Raw genomic sequence first — 6,230 nt, forward strand, 5'->3', positions numbered from 1 at the left:
TTTGAAAAACATAACCTCATTCTTCAGTATAAAGCTCGCCAATAGTACTGTTCTCATCGCAAACACCAGCCACAAAGCCAAGATTTCCACCAGAACAGCTGAGGGCTCCCCGAATGCCAACACCTCAGATTTAACGTTCCACTGAGACCAGAAGAAATGCTGAGCAGACCAACTGCAAAGTCCTAGCTCCCTCTTGCCACATTTTCTATGATTCCTCAAAGAAATAACTTTGTCATATTTAAAACAAAGATAAATTAACACAAACAATATGGCATCGACAAAAATGATCAAAGCACTTTTCCCTCGTTTTTCATTGCCAAGCACTTCACCTTCCTGCTCTGTGTGAATGAGGTCAAGAGACAACCCAATACCCTGCTCATAACAGAAGAGCCAAATAACCCCCACTTTAAGAAAAGTAACAGGGATTTCATAACAGGACTTGCATACAACGTTGATACTTTGAAATAAAAAGCTGTTTCATTATTGTTCATGGACAAAACAATTTAAACATTACACCAAGGTTACTATTCTTAATGTTAGTCACATCCCATCAAAAGCCCCATCTCGGATCCTCCCAGTATATTAGCAGGCGTATGAACTAGACCTTAAATCCCAGGTAGGGAGGACAAGCACTCCCTATGTCACACTTATATAGTCTTGCTCAAAGCCCCAATACGTGAATCATTCACTGTCATATAACACAAGTCAAACTAGTTTAAAAGGCTCAATTTTTCTCCATAACCACCTGAAGAAGGACGTACACAAGAAACACTGGCAAGAGAGGAACCTGGAGCACCGAGGGCTGAATGCTAACAGTCAGGTCATTCCACTAAGGAATCAAGAACTAAAGAAACCTCCTAACTGCAAGAACATATAAAATCCTTACTCCTGAGGAGCAGGTAGTACATAATTTGTGATCCTGAAAAAAATAGAATACAACATTCAACTTTGCTTTTTTCTAGTATTCACCTTCCCAACTTAGAGAAACAGATCATTTGAACTCTTCTGTCACAATAGCACTAGCGATTGGGCCCACACCTACTCACCCAGCAGCTCTGTTCTACAGACAGTAACACAATCGCTCTTCCTCGCCATCCTTATTTCAAAAACACTTCAGACAATAAGAAAAACCAGAAAATTGGTCTTGATACAATCTACTGATAAACCTCCTTAAATGAAATAGATAAACACCTCTCACAATCCTTCCACAAACTTCAGGAGATGTTTTTAGTAACTGAACACGCTGAGAAACACCTACCTCAGTCAGTTCATTGGATCTTTTTCCAAAGGGCCACGGCTGAAGCAGAGGCAACCACAATCCACGAAGAGTTAGAGCGTCCCTGATTTGCAGCCCAGGTGAGCAGAAACAGCCAACACTGCCCTGCAAGAGAACAGAGCACCATCAGCCACCCCTGCTTAAAAGCACTGCCCAGGTACATGGCTCATGGCTAATGAGGAGACCACAAAGGCAGCAGAAAACCTGGGAATTCTTCAGAGACTTTACTTCTATACTATGAGCTTAGCTAAATAAAAATTCTCAATGACCTTTTCCCTTTTTTTACTTCGTAAAAGGTAAAAATGGCATGCCCAGCTAACCCAACCAAAACCCATGCCTGGAGGGAAAGCAAATCATAGCCAAAAACTTCATAGATATTTTAAGTCAAGTAGGGTGCAAGCCAAAGATTTTTTTATTTTTTTTTTTGTATTCTCGCTTCCTTTTCACCAGCTGAGAACAGAAGCTAGAATGTCCCATCACCGTAAGAAAGTTTTCTCTCACACAATTTGTGAGCATGTAAGCAGGAAACATAGGAAACGTAACTCCAGCCAACTTTTCATTTGGTTTCCTTACAGTTTTGCAACACAACAAGAAGGTACAACTCAATAAACTTCCAAGGAACCAGACATACTTATGCTCCACTTGATTTTAACCAGCAGAACTTAGAGAAGAAGTAATAATGCAGGAAAGCGCTACAGAAAGAATAGGAAGCAAGACTTCAAAACTCACTGTTTGCAAATAAAACAGCAATAAACAAAAAACCACCACCAGCTTAAGGAAAAACAAAATATTTATTGAGTACCTTCAGGTAGAAACACAGATGTGGCATCCCACAGCCCCTAGAAAGGGCCTCCCTGCCCTCTGCTCCTCTTACATTGGCTGCCGCCCTGATTGCTGGGGGCTCCAGCTGTGCTCCCCAGCTGCAGGGGAGGGGGCACCACCTCCTCCCCAGGTGCAGGCACTTCCCTCCTGGCCATGCCAGCTGCACCCCAAACCCGAGGAGCCCTCCTGGGGAGTTCGACATCAGTGCTACCCACGGGAACCCTCACAGGCAGCTGGGAGGCAAAGGACAGCTCAGTCACACCTCGGAGACAAATAACTCGCTTTTCAATGCTCACAGGACAGTTAAGGCTTAGGCAGCTGTACAAATTTCATCAAGGAAATATGCAAAAGTAAGCCTTGGTGGACAGGAATTTGAATAATACACATTGTAATGAACCAATTCAAACTGCTTTAGAGTGTGCCCTGTTAAAGTTTCCGCATGTCGTGGACAATTTCTGAATGCACAGTGATTGCACGTACCAAGTTATACCAAGCAGCCACTTGGTCTGAGGTGTGGTTACTTGCTTCCCCACATGTTTGCTTTGCTTTAATTAAACTGAGGTAAAAGTGACTGAGTTAAATAAAGACAACCAGTACTCACTGGCACCAATGGCTTTTGGGATTTGAAGGAACTGAACCAACTTCATTCAGGTGGTCTCCCCCAGGGAGGTGAGCAGCTGTTCACTGAGTCAGGGCAGTCAAAGCAAAACCAGCCACGAGCAGTGACTGACGGAGCCCTGGACACTCAGTGATGGGCTGATAAGTTGGCAGCTGCAATTTGACATTGATAAATCCAAATAACGCACAATTGCAAAGAGCCCCCCAGATGGTGCATATTCAATAACAGATTTTAAATTAGCTGGTAACAGTCAGGAATAAGCGTGTGGCGTTATTTTGCATAATTCAACTCAAAGATTGTAATAGTCTAGGAAAAAAAAAAAAAAAGGCAAATAGAGGATTTGGAAGTAGGGACAGGAAACCAAAGAGAAAGCATCATTATATGATCCCTCTCACTCTAAAAGGATAAAACAGAAGTTAAAAAAATCAGGAATGGTGAAAGGAAAGGAATAGTTTCCCTGTGAAAAAAGACTGTGTGCTGGGCCCCTGTCTCCTGGAAAAGAGATCACTGAGGGCAGATGGGATAGTGGCCTATTCCATAACAAATGACACAAAGAAGGGAGGAAACAGTCATTGCTTCGACAATGCCTTCCTTCTGGAAGCAGGGAATTTGGGATAAAATTATCTGAGGTAACATAATTAAAACAAACATTTCACACAGCAGACTGCAATTCATAGTCATGGGATAGTCTATTTGTCACAAGAATAAATGAGATCAAAACCAATTACAAAACCACATCCAAAAAAAAATAAAATCCTGCAAGGGTTATTAACCATGAAGCTGCAGCCACAAAGATGCTGAAGCTTTTCCCCTGGTAAGCTGTTGTAGGAAAAAGGATACTGGAGTGGGTGCTGGGCTGATCGTTGGGCTGGTCCGAGAGGAGTATTTTTGTGTGACAGTAGAAAGTGCACTATATGAATTTAACATACTTTTAGCCCTGTATGTAAGGAAACATCAGGCACCTGATGGCTGTTGGGGCAGGCTCCAACAGACATGCCCAGGGGAAAACCCATTGGTTCCCCAGCATTCGTGTTTTGGAAGAAAACCTTGCAACCCACTCTCAGTTGGGCTAATTCAGAAACTAATTGAAACACCACTGTAATTTGTAGTCTACAACTGAATATTGCACTACTGTAGCTACTTTGGTATTTATTTTTTTTTTAAAATTCATTGCAGATACTTTTGTTTGAAAAGCTGGGTTTAAAGTTATTTTAAACGCATCCACGCACTGCATTCCTGCTTGCTGGACCCCACCGCCCCCTCTTGCTCTCCAAGTGGCAGGACAGGTCTTAGCCCTCGATTAGCCTCCCCATATGGTTTTTCTGGGGTCAAATAACTTACTGAGTTGAGTAAAATTTCTAAGAGGTGTTTAAGCACCTCCCAGCATCCTAAAGGTCCAGTAAACGGAGCTCATAAGGATGAGGTTGTAGGCTCTGGCTGAGCCACGTGCCACGCTGCGATGGGGATGGGAGACAGCCAAGCTGTGTTGGGCTTCCATGATGGGTTTCAGCCATGCTACACTATGCCCTACTACCCAGCACCGAGCTGCAGCCAAGGACATCCCAAATTAAGGTGGAGGTTGGTTAGCCTGAGCCCATGTTTCCCCTTCTGCTGATCTTAAATGATGTCTTTAACTCCAGGTGTCCAGCTTCACACCCAGACAGCCCCTCATGCTGTTCAGAGTCCTGCGGTGCTCTTGTAGGAGTGAAAACACACAGGAGCTCTGGGGAGAGCACAAGATGTCCAGAGCTGGATTGAGAAACACTTCACAATAATTTTTTTCTCCCATAAATATCTATGCCCATCTCCCTACGAGGGGAGAAAATGTCTGTCTGAGGCAGACAGAAATATTCAGACCAAAGGAGTTACATCTGGAGGCTTTTGCGAAATGGATGTAGCCAAGAGAAGAAAGTGAACTTTTTCTCCCCTGATTTCCTTCCTACTTTGAGCCCTGTGCACCTCCTTGCAGGAATTTAGCACAACAGGAGAAGAAATAGAGGCTCAAATAAGGCTTTACAGTCCCAGAAAAGGTGAAGTTCAATCTAAGGTATGCGTGATTTGCTCCCTCAAGGACTGTACATGTGAAATATAGCTTAGATTTTCTTTTTTAAATGAGAATTTAATGCACTTCTTAAACCTGATCTTTTCTTCAACACCTCACCAGCAAACCTAGCAGATTTCAAACAGCTTTCTAAATATGAAAAGTAGGGGAAATTTGTCACCTGAGTTCTTTTTGTAAAGGTAGACAATACAGCTGGTAGCGTTTAACATTAAAGTAATGGGCATATAAACATCATTTTCACTGCTGGCAGGTATTCTTGTTTTCTTAAGAGTTAAAAACTGCTTTTCTTTTAACCCATGTACTTCCTGGACTCTAGCATGTCACCAATCCCTCTCAGGGATACATAAAAAAAAAATAATAAAAAGAAGTCTGCTATTGATTCACTCCAAAGCTGTGCCCTGGTCCCCAGGTCAAACAAACAAACAAAAAAGAATGATAACTAATCTTCTAAAAACCCCAGCTGGTTAAAATCTTTTCAGTGACTAGACTGAGACACATACGTTTACATTATAAGGTTGATCAACTTCAGCAGAGGCTCCTCCACCTATAGAGTTAGTTTGTAAGTGATTGTTCATGAAATAACTGAACTGTAAACTTCAAGTCGCTCGATGCCTCCTGCCTCCTCGGGTTTTTATTTATTTATTTGTTTTAATGAGAAGCATTTATTGAGGAAGCACTGAAAGGACTTTACGTTTGTTAGAAGGCCGTGGAGAAATAACTGGGCCAGCTACTCAGGCTTCAGCCAGCACCGAGCCCTGGCCACCTCTAGATGAGCAGGAAGCAGGTGTGTGACCATGGCTCACTCTTTCCTCAGGGGAAGCAAAGCAAGGTCGCTGGAATCACATCGTGATTGTGGATTCTGGTCTTTCTCACACAGTCCTGGTCACTGGCTCAGCAGAGGACCCAACCATGCCATGAACGAGGCAGGTGGCACTTCTTTGCAAGGGGTAGGAGCTGAGATCTTGGTTGCCCCTGTCAGTCCCCCAGCGTCCCACCTGCAGCTGGGATCCAGCCAAATAACCCTACCTTTTCTTCTTCCCAGAGCTCCTTCTGTCACTCCGCAGATATTTTAGGAGGCCTTCCCATCAGGGATGAATCTGATCTTTCTACCCCATGAATGGCCTGTTTGAAGCCCTCTTTATCTGTTGGGCCAGGTGGAGCCACCGAACAGCCCTTCAGGGCAGAAAGCACATTGCTTTGGGGAGCTCTTTTGCTCCCCTGAACATCAGGGGAGACAAGGGACATGGTGCAGTGGTTTTGCAAAGCAGCAAAAAAAATATCCCAAAGACAGCAAGCAGGGTGTGAAAATGATCTTCTTGATGTCTCCTTTTAGCACATTTGGTTGCCTAGTGAGAAGGAGCCCGAGACGGAGTTAGCAGACGGGTCTGCAAGATCGGTGCTGGCAAATGTGGAAACTTTTGCAGCCTCTGGCTCCGGCCCCGGCTCGTCCC

The sequence above is a fragment of the Calidris pugnax genome, unplaced genomic scaffold (assembly GCF_001431845.1).
Source record: "Calidris pugnax isolate Ruff unplaced genomic scaffold, ASM143184v1 scaffold196, whole genome shotgun sequence".
Taxonomy (NCBI): Eukaryota; Metazoa; Chordata; class Aves; order Charadriiformes; family Scolopacidae; genus Calidris; species Calidris pugnax.